This window comes from Haliotis rubra, unplaced genomic scaffold, assembly GCF_003918875.1.
Source record: "Haliotis rubra isolate DU_JTF1 unplaced genomic scaffold, ASM391887v1 Scf4, whole genome shotgun sequence".
Taxonomy (NCBI): Eukaryota; Metazoa; Mollusca; class Gastropoda; order Lepetellida; family Haliotidae; genus Haliotis; species Haliotis rubra.
This window is the reverse complement of record NW_025767079.1, coordinates 3610914-3628643: the sequence shown is the minus strand read 5'-3', so window position 1 is coordinate 3628643 and position 17730 is coordinate 3610914. Positions and strand designations below refer to the sequence as shown.

At 40.7% G+C, this 17730-nt stretch overlaps 1 protein-coding gene across 1 annotated transcript in view; it reads right to left on the bottom strand.

Annotated features, from left to right (window-relative positions):
* Positions 1–17730, bottom strand: part of LOC124287181 (uncharacterized threonine-rich GPI-anchored glycoprotein PJ4664.02-like) — a 189907-nt gene that overhangs the window by 151850 nt on the left and 20327 nt on the right. The gene's annotated exons all lie outside the window — the stretch shown is intronic.

Genomic DNA, 17730 nt, shown 5'->3' with positions numbered 1-17730 from the left:
TGAATATTAAACAGGCAGATTTCCTGTTCATCATTACTGAAAATCCATTTCATCAGTCGAGTTGTAATGGTGCGAAATAAATAAGTCGACAGATTTCAAGTTATTTGAAATAACACCAAAGGTGTAATTAATGTTACGAAGTGAGAGAGAGTGAGTTTAGTTTTACGCCTCTTTTAGCAATGTTCCAGCAACAACTCGGCGGATTAGCATTGCCAAAGAGAACCAAGTATAAATCAAACCTATTTATGTGGTAATATAATTGATTTCTTTATTTATTATACGTTGGACATATGACAAAGTATAGCCTGTCTCACAGTCCCTGAACCACATTATTTCCCAACCTACTAACCCTCCCTGCAATGCTAAAGCCCTAAATGAAGCAAGTCTAGATTTCCTCATGTTCTCCCATCTCCCTGGGTCTCCTTTTCAATTCAAACGGATTATTTGTTACTACCAAAATTATACATATTCCGAGACTAAGCCTTAGTCTGGGAGAAGTAGTGAAGTAATCCAAGAACAAGCAGGACTCCTAACTGAAACCGTTCCATCCTTTCCTGGATAGAAAAATATCAAATTAATGCTTATGTCACGTACTGATGGAATTATTTTTATTGACCTGCTTTCCAACAGGTCACCACTGCCTCAGTGGACCTAGACTAGCACAAGTCTCTCTGGTAAAATTTAATAGTTTAAATGATAATTTCTAAAAAATAATAAATAACAGACTGGGGTCTACTGTCCACATATCTAGACTCGCATCTTTAAAGGATAGAATTACTATACATCCATGGGCTTAGCATTCAGTACAGCCTTGGAACAAGGCTTCAGTAGACCCCGCTATACCCAATATTATATAGCTCCTCCACCAACACTCACCATCCATCCCACCTCACAACCATTACCCCCACCATCCATCCCACCTCACAACCACTACCCCCACCAAATATCCCACCCCACAACCACTACCCCCACCATCCATCCCACAACCACTACCCCAACCACCACTACCCTAACCATCACCAGCACTACCCCCACCATCCATCCCACCTCACAACCACTACCCCCACCATCCATCCCACCTCACATCCACTACCCCAACCACCACTACCCTAACCATCACCAACACTACCCCAACCATCCATCCCACCCACAACCACTAGCCCCACCATCCATCCAACCTCACAACCACTACCCCCACCATCCATCCCACCTCACAACCACTACACTACCCCCACCACCACTACCCTAACCATCACCAACACTACCCCCATCATCCATCCCACCCCACAACCACTACCCCCACCATCCATCCCACCTCACAACCACTACCCCCACCACCACTACCCTAACCATCACCAACACTACCCCCATCATCCATCCCACCTCACAACCACTACCCCAACCATCCATCCCACCTCACAACCACTACCCCAACCACCACTACCCTAACCATCACCAGCACTACCCCAACCAACACTACCCCAACCATCCATCCCACCTCACAACCACTACCCCAACCACCACTACCCTAACCATCACCAGCACTACCCCCACCATCCATCCCAACCACTACCCCAACCACCACTACCCTAACCATCACCAGCACTACCCCCACCATCCATCCCACCCCACAACCACTAGCCCCACCATCCATCCAACCTCACAACCACTACCCCCACCATCCATCCCACCTCACAACCACTACCCCCACCACCACTACCCTAACCATCACCAACACTACCCCCATCATCCATCCCACCTCACAACCACTACCCCAACCATCCATCCCACCTCACAACCACTACCCCCACCATCCATCCCACCTCACCACAACTAACCATCACCAGCACTACCCCCACCATCCATCCAACCCCACAACCACTACCCCCACCATCCATCCCACCTCACAACCACTACCCCAACCATCCATCCCACCCCACAACCACTACCCCAACCACCTTTCCCACCTCACAACCACTACCCCCAACATCCATCTCACCTCACCATGACTAACCATCACCACCACAACCAGCCTGTCCTATGTCACTACCACTACCAACAGCAACATCCACAGTCTTTGCAAGACTTACTGTTACAAAACATTTGTTCACTTTGATAATAGAAAGAAACTGTGCATTCATCAGGTGTGTATTAAAATGGTTGCCTAATTAGTACCATTATCTTATGGGCATCCACATTAGGACCCAATTTCCCCCCCCGACTTTGTTCACTGCCCAGAGCACTTATTACGTTGATTAGGAAGTCGTGATGAAGATAATGCTGCTAATGGTGATTGGGAGTGTTTCTTCATGTTGACGGTGATAATGGTGACAATGATGATGGTGTTGGTTGTAATGCTGCTGCTGCTGTTGATGATGATGAAGACAATGATGATGATGATGACAATGATTACGATGACGAAGATGATGAAGACAATGATGATGATGATGACAATGATGATGATGATGATAATTACAACGACGACGACGAAGATGATGAAGACGACGATGATGATAATGATGACGATGACGACGATGACTACGACGACGATGCTGCAGGTATTAAATGTGTACCACTCTCGTGAAACCCACAGGCATGGTAATGATGTTCACAAACCTTGTGAAAGTCTGCCACTCCCACCTCTGATATTAAAAAAGTGAAAGCTGATGAAGAAGAATGAACACTGATGATGAAGAATGAAATTTGTGATACAGAGTGACAGCGATGCTGAGTGATCATCAGGAAACAGGTATCATACAGGGCTGGAATGGATAACCCAGGTACTTGGGTCAGTTGGGTCCTGGACACCCACAGGGCAAGCCACAGCCATGGTTAGTCATATCATATATTGTTTAATAACATCAACAAAAATCCTGGGTTACGTCACTAAGGTTCATATTTGTTTCTGACTGTGCACCCATTCTGTTGTTTATATGCTTGAGTAATGATAACACTTCAGTCAGCTTCTATAAGAAGGGACTAATGGCATTGGGTGGTCAGGCTCGCTGACTTGGTTGACACAAGTTATCGGTTCCCAATTGTGTAGATTGATGCTCATGCTATTGTCTGGTCCAGGCTCGATTATTAACAGACCACCGCCATACAGCTGGAATATTTCTGAGTGTGGCGTTCAACAACAAACCAACCTATCCATGTATTTATGATTAGATCATATCACGTATGGTATTTCTGTGGGTTCGGGTGGTCAACATATCCCAGCTGCGTAGAACGATGCCCATGCTATTGATCACTGGATTTTCTGGTCCAGACTCAATTATTTAGAGACCGCCATCACATAGCTGTAATATTACTGAGTGGGGTGTTAGCAAACAAACACCAGCTCACAATATAGTTGGCTCTGCTGTCATCAGAGATTTCTTACGGATGTAGAATGCCGATTTTGTCGCTCTTATTTGACACATGGTTTGTGAATCTGGACACATTTCATCCCAAGAGTCAGATATTGCTCAGTATCGCATCTCATCAAAGAGAATATATCATGAAAAACTCAAGGGAACAATCAGAGGTCATAATATATTGATGTAAGTGAAGGAAATCATGTGTATTGACCTCGAGTGTTTTTGCCAACTATTATTATAGTTCATTGCCTCTGGCTGTGGCTGTGGCTGATGCTGATGCTGATGCTGATGCTGTGGCTGTGGCTGTGGCTGAGCCTGTGGTCCAGTGCAAAGCTCTGTGGCTGTGATGATACAGCACACTGTCGTATCCTCAAGGCACATGTATATGGAGCTGTTTCACCCTAGTGACTTCGGACCTGTTGGTCTTCAATTATTCATGTCACAGTCCCTCAAAGACAAACACTGGTAAGAAGGCATATGTATGCAGAGATATCATACAGATGCTACATTAAAGATCACCATCAACCGACAATTCCTTCATGCCATTTTGGTTTCTGGGATAAATGATCTTTAAGTATGGAGTCATGTATATGTAGGTTACGTGAACTGTTACAAATCATGGTTTTATAGGATTCAGAGTACTCTGTTACCATAGCAACTAAATTTCTCTATGGTTATGGGGAATATGAATTCAACGATTTGACACTGTGTGATGTTGTATATTGTGATCATATACTGGTTCATTATAAGAAGTTAACTGAAGAATACTGGATGATGCTTTCTTGGTTTCCTTGGTAACCAGACTGCAATAAATAGGAATAACCTTGCCAGTGGTTTCCCTGGGAATACGTGAGTGGATGTTAGTAACATACAACAACATATCATGAATCCAATAGGTAATTTTCATTGTCATCAATTCCATTATGTATTCAATGAAGGCATATGCTTCTCAACAAAAGTTAAGAAATACTTGATTCTTTCACATAACTATTGTCAATAAATTATGCCATGACAGATTAACTGTAGCAATATGAAAGAATCGGTGTCCTTCAACTTCTTCAAAAGTATATATAATTTCATGACCTTGACCTTCATAACAGGTTAAAAAAGAATGCCAAGGGCCAGATGGGGGAAGTCTGTGGAAGAATAATCTCTATTGTCAATAATCTTTGTGTAGTTGACATTAGAAAAATCACAAAAGGCAGCAGCAAAATTTCCGCAAATATTGAACATTGAAAATAAAGCAGTCCTGTTTCTTGCAGCTGATAAAATGTCCACTGCATTTTCTTTTTTCCAAATATTGATGAGATCCTTATCATTAATTTATTGTTGCTGTAGATGGCATTTTTGTGATGCTATCAGTATCTACCTTTATGTATGGGCTTTTGAAATTTGTAAAATGTTGTGTATATTTCATAACAGCTGCAAGTGCATGTTAACAAAGGCTGAAAATATCACTTTGCATCAATGTCTGGTCATAAAAATGGAAATAGTGTTTTATGATGGTATTTCAATTATATTATCTGGGAGGGAATGATGCTGTTCAAAGACTATAGTCACCAGGGACAACAATCAACACATGTGACAAATTATTTCTAAAGTTCAGAGTTATCTATTTCTGTACCATTTGTTTTATTTTCATATTTTAAAAAAAAGAAATGATAAATATTTGTACAAATTTTCAGATCATATCATTTCATTTCTATGCTCCAGACTGTCAAATTTGTACCCTGAACACTATAATTAGTCTTATCAAACAGTACCAGCCATAATGATATTTCAGTTATGTTATGGACCTGAGAGGAAATGATTCAAAGATTCAAAGATTTAAGTTACTGGTGATACTAACATGAACTGTGCACCATGCTGATAGACCAACATTCAAAAACAGTTCTCATTATGGGATCCTGGAACAATTAAGGGAGACTACTCTGTAAGCCAACATAAACAGATTCAAGTCATAGGCATACACCATTCTGGTGATACTAACAGTGGCATGGGTTTTTTCTGACAGACCCAGAATGATCTTGTATTTCAATCAGCCAATCCTGGCAGGACAAAGGGAGGCAACTTTGCACAACCAAAAACCAAGATTTAGAATGCTATCCTAGAAACCATCCAACTGACTTTAACACATTGTGGAACCGGAGCCTGAAATCCTGCTGTGTTGAGGTAAATGATGAAATGATGGCAAAGTTGACACTTATTTGAAAGCAAGGAGAATGAAATGCATCAGAAATGAATGTCCCTGAGAATGCGTCCTGACATAATCCATACCGATTTGATACAGTCAGTGTGATGTCATCAATCTCTGTCAGACTGAGTCTAACGGTGTCACATGGTGAAAATCATCTAAAGTAGAATCACTTTAATTGAAACAATTTTACTTGTGGCATGACTTCACTCAGCTTAATCTCATGTCTTGGCATTTATTGCCAGTTGCATGAGCCTGCACACCTGTGTATTTCTTTCTTTGATGTTTAGCAATGTACTCAGGTGTGTGATGACACCATATGAATAATCATAGCTGGATCAGACCGTAGATGCCATTTTTGTGATGCTATCAGTCCCTACCTATATGTAAGAGCTTTATTTAATTTTGTAAAATGTTGTGTATATTTCATAACAGCTGCATGTGCATGTTGACAATGGCCAAAAATATCACTTTGCATCAATGTCTGGTCATAAAAATGGAGACAGTGTTTTATGATGATGTTTCAGTTATGCTATAGATCTGGGAGGAAATGATCCTGTTCAAAGATTATAATCACCAGATACAACAATCAACACATGTGACAAATTTTTTCAAAAGTTCAGCGTTATTTTATTTTTGCACCATTTGTTTTATTTTCATATTTTAAAAAAATGAAATAATGAATATTTTTACAAATTTTCAAGCTATTTTCTTATCATCTTTTGTCTCCAGACTGTCAAATAAGTGCACTGAACATTACAACTAGTCTTATCAAACAGTACCAGTAAAAAATAATACACTCATAACAAAGTAATAACAGAATGGGTTCATTGTAATGACGGGTTCGGGTGGTCATCATATCCCAGCTGCGTAGAACGATGCCCATGCTATTGATCACTGGATTTTCTGGTCCAGACTTGATTATTTACAGACCGCCACCATATAGCTGGAATATTGCTGAGTGCTGCACTAAACAACATCAAAACCAAACCATTGTAATGATATTATTTAAATCATTAAATGCCATTGAGAGTTACAAAAAACCAGCTGTGTGTCTTTAAACCATTAGCTAGATGAAGAGTGATCCTGTTTCAAGATCAACAGCACAAATAATAGGGTTATGGAAAAAGCAGTTTATATCCAACCCATCAATATCATCATACACCAAGCAGCTATTTGATATGGAGAATAATCACAACCTCTGTACCCCCTGAGACCTCTGGACAGAACTTGTGATGGGATCTGTGGACAAAGGAGACCACTGAGTGGGTCTCTGTGACCAGTATATGACCTTGCATATTCGTTGGTCAATACTGAGATGCGTGAGTGATGGTCGAAGGCCTGTGTGTATCGATTGATAAATGCAACTTGTGGTCCCGTGCTCAGAAGTCTTGGAATTATATGCAATTTATCATGTGATTAGCATTAAAGGGACATGGAAGATTTGAGAAAAAAATGTGTAGTGGATTATATGTAATGAGTGAGAAATGCTTGAAGTGAGAGTGTTCGGTTTTACGCCACTTTCAGCAATATTCCCGCAATATCATGGCAGGGGACAACAGAAATGGGCTTCACACATTGTACCCATGTGGGGAATCGAACCTGGGTCTTCAGTGTGATGGGCAGATGCTTTAACCATTAGGTTAGCCCACCACTCCAGAAGGATTTGGAACTTTGGAGGACTTTATTATGTCGTTTAATGCCAGACTCAGAAATATCAAAGCAATATAATGCAACCCTGTAAATTAATTGAGACTGAACCAAACAATCCAGTGATTGATCCAATGACCATTGTCCTATGTCACTGGGTAAAATTAGCAATCAACCAAGGGTGCAAAATCTGACCCTGAGCCTGACCCTCACCCTGACCCCGACCCTTTCATTTCATGCAGTAACGTTTGGTGACAAGCATAAGTGGAATGGGACCTATTCTAACCCGGAAAGTCTTTTGGGGTCGAGTTTCTTGAAACCAATCATCCTGAGGATGTTGCTGAAAGGCCAAGAATTATGCGGAGGCTGGATTTTGGATTTAAAGCAATGGCATGAATCCTGGCAGGGCTTTCAAGGATGCTACTTTGCACAATCAATATCCTTAGCACTGCCATCATGTTTTCTCACGAGGCAACTTGATCGTATTTAAAAGTAATGAAAATTTTGTTTTCAAAATGCTGGTAGGTTCTTTCAAGAGAGCAACAATTCCAGGATTTTTAGAACGAATTATCACTGTGTTTTTTTGCTGCTTTGTATTTTAGGAACGATTTCCCTTTCGTGTCATTTTATCATCCTGCAAAATCCTTCTGGCCATCACACTGGTTGGCTGCTAAGTTTACGACACTGTCTTCCATGGAATAATGACACAGTTTTCACATATTAAGAGCTATAAAGTTTGAAAACATTAATCTGTGGGGTAGCCAAGCGGTTAAAGTGTTTTCTTGTCACACTGAAGACCCGGGTTCAATTCCCCACATGAGTACAATTTGTGAAGCCCATTTCTGGTGTCCCCTGCCTTGACATTGCTGGAATATTGCTAAAAGCGAGTAAAACAATTCTCTCACTCACTGAAAACAGGACTAGTTAGTGAGCGCGTTAACATCGCACTGGCATCATTTCAGTAATTTAGCAACAAGAAAAGACATGACTACATGACTAAACATTCATAAATGTCCAGCACTCCAGGTAAAAGGTTCGAATATGTTTCAGTACGATTTGGACATGGAAACGATATCCAGTAACTACAGTTGTAATAATCTCAAAGGGACCACTACATTTAGTTTGTTATAACCAAAGCTCATTGTATGCATTTTGTCCAAAATATACAAACTATGGTTGGGAAAATATTGCTGAATCCATCAGATCATTCTAAAGTGTTTGTTATAAATGTAGTTTACAGTGTGCAAGTTACTTATGACACATCTTTTGAGTTCAAATGAGTTCTTGACTGACTGACTGACTGAGTTTGATTTTACACCGCTTTTAGCAATATTCCAGCAACATCACGGCGGGGGACACCAGAAATGGGCTTCACACATTGTGCCCATGTGGGGATTCAAACCCGGGTCTTCGGCGTGACGAGCCAACGCTTTAACCATTAGGCTACCCCGCCGCCCCAAATGAGTTCTTGAGGTCAGTGAGTAAGTTTGGTTTGCTTCTTTGGACAATTATCAAATTCTGAGTATCCGTTAGCGAGAGACTACTACTTGGTGCCGACGTCTGACAACCAATGATGGTCATCCTCACTGAAAAACTTGCATATGATAGGAGGGCCACAATTCTGAACCAGTTCTAAAGCTTCATTTTCACTACAAATTTTAACTGAATAAAACTGAAAATGTCATCAGAGTAAACATGTTAGTCTTCTTCGATCAGGAGCAGCTACAGCTGAGGACAAGTGATTTAAAAACACATCTTCAACGTCCACGTAAAGACCCGGGTTAGAATTGGTCTTCAGCAACTTATGCCTGTTGTAACAGGCGAGAAACAGGATCGGGTGGTCAGGCTCGCTCACTTGGTTGACACATGTCATCGTATCCCAATTGTGTAGATTGATGCTCATGCTGTTGAACATTGGATTGTCTGGTCCAGACTTGATTATTTACAGACTGCCACCACATAAATGAAATCTTGTTGAGTGCGGAGTTAAATTAGAAAAATACTCCAAAAATCATCTTTAATAAAAAGAAGAATTTCCATGGATGATAATTTGCCAGTATGACAACTTGATGAAGGACCAAGTTCTAAGGACGTAGGGCTTAGGTGAAACCCATGATCCCAGACATATACCCAGGTAATCTGAGGTTTAATCTTGGATTAGAACCCAGTATAATAGGATCTGGCAAACTAAGGGACACAACTGCACAGCAAATTGTGGCACCTTAGATGACTTGGCCAACAGAAGCCATTCACTGAGCTTTGAAATGTATTTGGTGGAAAGAAACTTGGCCTTGACAATCAGCTGTAATGCTTGTAAATGGACAATAAAACTGTGGGTTTGAATTTCAAATGAACACAATTATTTAAATAAAATTTATCTTGGCAGTCATACTTACTTTTTGTGCCGATCAATCTTAAATTCTTAAGGTGGATGATTATTTTTTTGTGAAGAGAATTGAGAACGAAAAAAATTATTTGAACATTAAGTTTAATCTGATTATAAATGGTCTTTAATAGGCATGGCTGAGCACTGTTATCGATTGTTTTTTCATATTGACACTTTCTCATATTAATTCATGCACAGATTTTATTTGATATAGGAATCTGCAGATTCCCAAATATGAAACATGAAAAAAATCTGAATAATGCATTGATGAACCAGTTGACAACACATCAATTAATATAAATAAATGATTTACAAAATTTAATTAATGCCTACGAAAAATCTATCTAAAGTTGGTGCCCAAAGTTAGGATTGAGCACACTCATATTAAATGTGGGCAACCCTAATATGTGGGCAACCCTAATACGTGGGCAACTCTAATATGTGGGCAACCCTAATATGTGGGCAACCCTAATATGTGGGCAACTCTAATATGTGGGCAACCCTAATATGTGGGCAACCCTAATATGTGGGCAACTCTAATATGTGGGCAACCCTAATATGTGGGCAACCCTAATATGTGGGCAACTCTAATATGTGGCCTGGGAAGTGCCTTCTATGAACATGTAGCAGGACATCCCTCCTTATCTTGTCAACTTCACAGGGTTAAACGCTCATGCGGAGAAGACATCGGACTTTTTGTTACATTAGATGCAGTTATCTATCTATTATGTTTTTGTAGACTTCAGCACAATTTGTACTAAGCAGATTTCATAAATATGACTCCATTTGTGAAAATGTTTTCAGGTAAACAAAATGCGTATTGTTTTATCAGCATTCTTGACGTTGGTGAGTCAGTTATAAAACATGCCACTATATGGATAACAACTTCTTATTTATTGCATAGAGCGACGTTTCGGTGTAGATTCTTGCACTGTTATTGAGCTATGAGTGACTACAACCAAATGATGAGTGAGTGAGTGAGTTTAGTTATACGCCACACTCAGCAGTATTCCAGCTATATGGCGGAGGTCTGTAAATAATCGAGTCTGGACCAGACAATGCAGTGATCAACAGCATGAGCATTGATCTGCGCAATTGGGAACTGATGACATGTGTCAACCAAATCAGCGAGCCTGACCACCTGATCCCGTTAGTCGCTTCTTACGACAAGCATGAGTTACTGAAGATCAATTCTAACCCGGACCTTCATGGGTAAATGATGAGGAGTAATATTATATACGTACTATGTTCTGACAAACAACAGATTGACATTACATAGTTGATAACCAGTGGCACATAACTGCATATGGTCAGGTGGGGAGGTAGAACGACAAATAGCACAGGCCATGAAAAATACCCCATCCAGACCCTCCTATAACCACAGTCTTTCATCTCAGCCTTGAGACTGAACTCATTTCAATGGTCAGTCCGACTACAAAAGGACTGAGCACTCCAACTGACGAACACATTCATCAGTGAATGGCCTTGAATCACTGGCACACATAGTTTCAAGGGTGTTGATGGCGTGTAAATTGTGAGAGCCCCACAGCCTTGATGCATCACTTAAAGTCCCAACTCTGTCATTCCTATTGAAAACAGATTTACATGGGCAGGTTGTAATACGCTTCTATTCTAGTCAGAGGATCATTGGGTCTTAAGTTTGTCTGTCGGAGATTAAGTTGTCCAAAACTTCATTGTCCACAGTTGCTCATGAACTACTCAAGAAATGAAATTTATGTGCACCAGACAAGCATGCCTAATTATCTCGGTAAATCTGTTGAGCATGAGAGAGCTCCAGATGCCTGCAGTTAATGATATTTACCGGCTGAGCAGAGTACTGCATGAAATCCAGAATGTCCAGACACCGTCAGATTAGCAACCTCAATTGTAGTTGTTTTACTGGACACGCTCATTAAATGTTTCCTTGCATTGTTCAAGAGGTGCTGGGTGGCTTTTTGCATGCTACTCAAACTACTGGGATCCTGGTATAATCTCTGCTGATCCAGATTTGCAGATTTGGTATTGCTGGAACATTGCTGAAAGCAGTTAGGGTACTGGAGACATTTTTTTCCATAGAGAACATCATCATTACTATGTACCAATTCTACCCTAACACGAAACTCAAAAATAAGTAGTTGGTTGGTTTGTTGTTTAATGCTGCACTCAGCAATATTCCAGCTGTATGGTGGTGGTCTGTAAATAATCGAGTCTGGACAAGACAATCCAGTGATCAACATCATGAGCATCAATCTGCGCAATTGGGAACCGATGACATGTGTCAACGAAGTCAGTGAGCCTGACTACCTGATCCCATTATTTGTCCCTTACGACAGGCATGGGTTGATGAAGACCAACTCATACCCGGATCTTCGTGGGTCTCTAAAATAAGTTTATTTTGTTTTAAACATATTTTATTCATGAGAAAAGGATTGGGTACAATTTATACAACTTAGAAGTATTTACATAATATCATTTACATTCATTCTACCAGATGGACAGACAAGAACAGAATTATGGGAAAGAGTGGAACAATTGTAATAATTAAGAAAATCTTTTTGATTGACAAATATATTTTTGAACAATTTTAAATATGTTTTGATTTATGTGAACAGTCAGATCTGCATTGCCATGTAGTAGTAACTCATAGTTTATATTCACATTGACTGACTGAGTTTGGTTTTACGCCGCTTTTAGCAATATTCCAGCAACATCACGGCGGGGGACACCAGAAATGGGCTTCACACATTGTACCCATGTGGGGATTCGAACCCGGGTCTTCGGCGTGACGAGCGAACGCTTTAACCACTAGGCTACCCCACTGCCCCCTATATTCACATTGGTAACACTGCGTAAATTATGAGTATGATTTATGATGAGTATATTTAGGTAAACCTGTTACAATTCTTGCTGCTTCTAATTGCAGTTGTTCTAATTTATTTGCTTGATATTGAGCACATCCATCCCATACTTCACATGCATGTTCGATCGAAATGGGGTCTTCTGAACATTACATGAATTCTAAAATAAGTAGGGGTGGTGGGGTGTTATATTATATTCACTTTCATATTGATCGTGTTGCGATTTGTGCATAATTGTGAAACTGTTCAACTACATGCAAAAAACATTTCATCTGGCATGACAGGATCATTTGCAATTTTTCCTGGGATTAACATTAAATCCTTTCAGCCCCCATCTTTCCTACTGGAGACAATCACAGAAGACTATCACTCCACAGAAGACAATCACCCCACAGAACACAATCACACAACATGAAACAATTACCCAACAGGAGACAATCACTCACAGGAGGCAATCACCCAACCTAAGGCAATCACCCAACATAAGACAATCATCCCACAAGAGACAATCACCCAACAGAAGACAATCACCGCACAGAAGACAATCACCCAACAGAAGATAATTACCCAACAGAAGACAATTACCCAACAGGAGACAATCACTCACAGGAGGCAATCACCCGACATAAGGCAATCACCCAACATAAGACAATCATCCCACAAGAGACAATCACCCAACAGAAGACAATCACCCCACAGAAGACAATCACCCAACAGAAGATAATTACCCAACAGAAGACAATCACCCAACAGAAGACAATCATCCCACAGTAGACAATCATGCAACAGGAGACAATCATCCCACAGGAGACAATAGCCCAACAGAAGACAATCACCCCAAATGAGACAATCACCCCAAATGAGACAATCATCCCACAGAAGACAATCAATCAACCTTTAGACAATTATCCCACAGGAGACAATCAATCAACCTTTAGACAATCATCCCAAAGGAGACAATCATCCCACAGAAGACAATCATTCCACAGAAGACAATCATCCCACAGTAGACAATCAACCAGCCTTTAGACAATCATCCCACAGAAGACAATCATCCCACAGAAGACAATCATCCCACAGAAGACAATCATCCCACAGTAGACAATCATTCAACCTTTAGACAATTACCCCACAGGAGACAATCAATCAACCTTTAGACAATCATCCCACAGGAGTCAATCATCCCATAGACAACAATCACTCCACAGGAGACAATCATCCCACAGTAGACAATCAATCAACCTTTAGACAATCATCCCACAGAAGACAATCAATCAACCTTAAGACAATCATCCCACAGGAGACAATCATCCCACAGAAGACAATCATCTTACAGAAGACAATCATCCCACAGAAGACAATCATCCCTCAGTAGACAATCAATCAACCTTTAGACAATCATCCCACAGAAGACAATCAATCAACCTTAAGACAATCATCCCACAGGAGACAATCATCCCACAGAAGACAATCATCTTACAGAAGACAATCATCCCACAGAAGACAATCATCCCACAGTAGACAATCAACCAGCCTGTAGACAATTATCCCACAGGAGACAATCATCCCACAGAAGACAATCATCCCACAGTAGACAATCAATCAACCTTTAGACAATTATCCCACAGGAGACAATCAATCAACCTTTAGACAATCATCCCACAGGAGACAATCATCCCACAGTAGACAATCAACCAGCCTTTAGACAATCATCCCACAGAAGACAATCAACCCACAGTAGACAATCAACCAACCTTTAGACAATCATCCAACAGAAGACAATCACCCCACACAGCAGACACTCCCCAGCAAGAAACCCAACAGTGTTGTCCAGTCCCAGCTCCTTGTGTCTGCATGCATACATCAGCGTCAACCATGTGATGGCAGCAGCTGTAACCTACTCCGCATCTACACTCTTACTTGTGTTCTACATATTTCACTTTCATCTCACAGTTGTCAGTTTCACACCCACAGAACCTCAGATGTATAGATTTTCCAATCCATAAAGTATTTATATCCATATATTTCTGCATATGTCCACATCCTCTAAAAATGTTGATTTAGGTCAATTTTATTTCACCTGTTGACAGTTTCATGTCAGTTTCATGTCTTTTGAAATTTTACACTGATTGATTAATAATTTATTCAGTACTTGTCAACTATCTTTCAGATGTTAATTACTATTCATCATTTATTATGGAAAACATAAATGAAGATTGGAGTGTGGAATTAAATAAATAAGATGTTTTTCAAACCTGTTGATAATACAAAAGAGTATCCAATAAGGTCAGACCAATTTTATTTCTTGATCTACAGATCCGCCAGTCGTATATTTTCAAGAATAAAAAAAAAAAAAAAAAAAAAAAAAGATCCGCTCGAAAAATAAAATCCCAATGTTAACATATATGAGAGCAAGACTTTGACTACGCAAGTCAATTTGTTGGACACTAAAAACATCGGTATCTGTTCTCAAAGACTTTAAACTGAGTTATCTAACAATATTAGAAATTAGTGCTTCAAGCATCTCAGAGAGTGTTAACTTTGAAAACAATTCCTTTGTAAAACTCATGTGGATTTTTGCTTTCATTGATTTTTTTTTTCCCTCCACCCGTTAGGGTTTCTGAGGACAAAAATCTGTAAAACAAGAAACAAAATTGGTCTGGCCTAAAAAAATGAAAAAATATTGCAAATGTCCTTTCACCACTTGTTTATCAAAACTGACAGTGACTGTTTTTGATTAAAAGCACTGATGTTCTCTAAACCATGGACATTGAATAGTTGTGTATGTTCAAACAGACTCCACATGTCTTCTACAACATCGCCATTTGTTTGAGTGATCGAGGTTGGAGTAAAATGGTTTTGACAAAATACAGCTCCCATAATTCTCCACCATGTAAATGGTTAACCAAGAACTCTTAGCACCAAGAGTCAAAGTACCGAAGTATTAAACATCACTTGTCAGCAAATTTCACAACTATCCATTCCAGAAATAAGGATGTGACCTAAATATATCCATCATACTTTCCTAGCCATCGACTAACTCATTTGTGACTCAGTACAAGTCCTCTCCGATACATCATCATCTTCTTCATCCCATTGGGAATTAATGTGTCGAAACATTAGAAAATTACTCCATATTGTACTAGCCAATCAAACAATTATTGCCATGCATCACGCAGTCGAATACACAAAGTCAACGATAAGGGTATATATTTTCACACACACTTTTGTTGAAACATGTTGAAACGTTTCCACAATAAGACCTACCTGATGATGCAAGTCAGTCAATGTCCATGTTCAATAATTATCCAGGTGATAAGTGTATATATACAAGCATGGCCAGTAAGGTATTGATCCTGGCCAGCTGTTATTCCCTGCTACTGGTTGTGTTGATATTATGTTATTGATAGAGGGATGTAGACTGGCTGGTATAAAACGTATTACATGTGTGTATACCAGGATAAGCAGTGGTAATGGGTGAGTAGGCGCACAGTGGGAGATGTTGAGGGGGTGGGTGGGTGGATGGTGTTGTGGGTGGTGGATGGTGTTGTGGGTGGGTGGATGGTGTTGTGGATGGGTGGATGGTGTTGTGGGTGGGTGGATGGTGTTGTGGTGGGTGGATGGTGTTGTGGGTGGTGGATGGTGTGGTGGGTTGTGGATGGTGTTGTGGATTGGTGGATGGTGTTGTGGGTTGGTGGATGGTGTTGTGGTAGGTGGATGGTGTTGGGGTTGGTGTGGTTGGTGGATGGTGTTGTGGTTGGTGGATGGTGTTGTGGTTGGTGAATGGTGTTGTGGATGGTGGATGGTGTTGTAGGTGGGTGGATGGTGTTGTGGTTGGTGGATGGTGTTGTTGTGGGTGGATGGTGTTGTTGTGGGTGGATGGTGCTGTGGGTTGGTGGATGGTGTTGTGGGTTGGTGGATGGTGTTGTGGTAGGTGGATGGTGTTGTGGGTTGGTGGATGGTGTTGTGGTTTGGTGGATGGTGTTGTTGTGGGTGGATGGTGTTGTGGGTGGGTTGATTGTGTTGTGGATGGGTGGATGGTGTTGTGGGTGGGTGGATGGGGTTGTGGGTGGGGGATGGTGTTGTTGGTAGGTGGATGGTGTTGTGGTTGGTGGATGGTGTTGTGGGTGGGTTGATTGTGTTGTGGATGGGTGGATGGTGTTGTGGGTGGGTGGATGGTGTTGTGGGTAGAAGCATGGTGTTGTTGATGGGTGGATGGTGTTGTGGGAAGTGAATGGATGGTATTTTGGGTTGATGGTGTGGTGGGTTGATGGATTGGGTGGATGATGTTTTTGGTGTGTGTATAGTGATGGTGTTGGTGGGTATGTGGATGGTGTTGTGAATGGGTGGATGGAATTGTGGGTAGGTGGATGGTATTATGGGTGGGTGGTATTTTGGGTGGATTTGTGGATGGTATTTTTGGTATGTGGATGGTGCTGTGTGTTGGTAGATGGTATTTTGGGTGGATTTGTGGATGGTATTTTGGTTGGGTTAATGGTATTTTGGTTGGTCAAATAGTATTTTGGGTGGATTTTGTCAGTTTGTAGATGCGGTTGTGGATGGATGAACAAATGGGCAGGTGAGGTTCTGGGAAGGTTTGTGGGTGAGTAAGGAAGTGGGGAGGGTGAATTGGTGGGTGGGTTTCTGAGTGAGTGAGTGAGTGGAGTGAGTGAGTTGCAGGTATGAAATTCACAATGTGCACCAACTACCCTTGTCAACCAGTTTCAAGCAACTTGAGTCTTGATGAATCCGTTGCTAAGCACTACATACAATCTCAGCATGTGAATCTGATTCCAAAACTGACTTTTAATATTCACGCAGATTAACCTTTACAATATTGGCACACTGAAACCAAATATCAACTATCACGTTGATCAAAATACAGAATTGCCAAACGTCTATATCAATTTCCTGTTCAACAAAATATTTTCATATGCATTTCCTTTCAAAATGAACAGGGTTCGATGGGGTAGCCTAGTGGTTAAAGCGTTCACTCGTCACGCCAAAAACCTGGGTTCGAATTCCCACATGGGTACAATGTGTGAAGCCCATTTGTGATGTCCCCCGTCGTGATATTGCTGGAATATTGCTAAAAGTGGCGTAAAACTAAACTCCCTCACTCTGAAAGAACAGTTTTCCCTATGTTCAGGTCCTGAATGTAATCAATAAACTTGTTTCTCAGTCACTTTTAAGACACTGTTTAGCGATAAGCAGTGACACAAGACCTGCTGATAGACCAACGCTTAGTCTCTGAATACATATAATTTTGATAGTAACAAATAA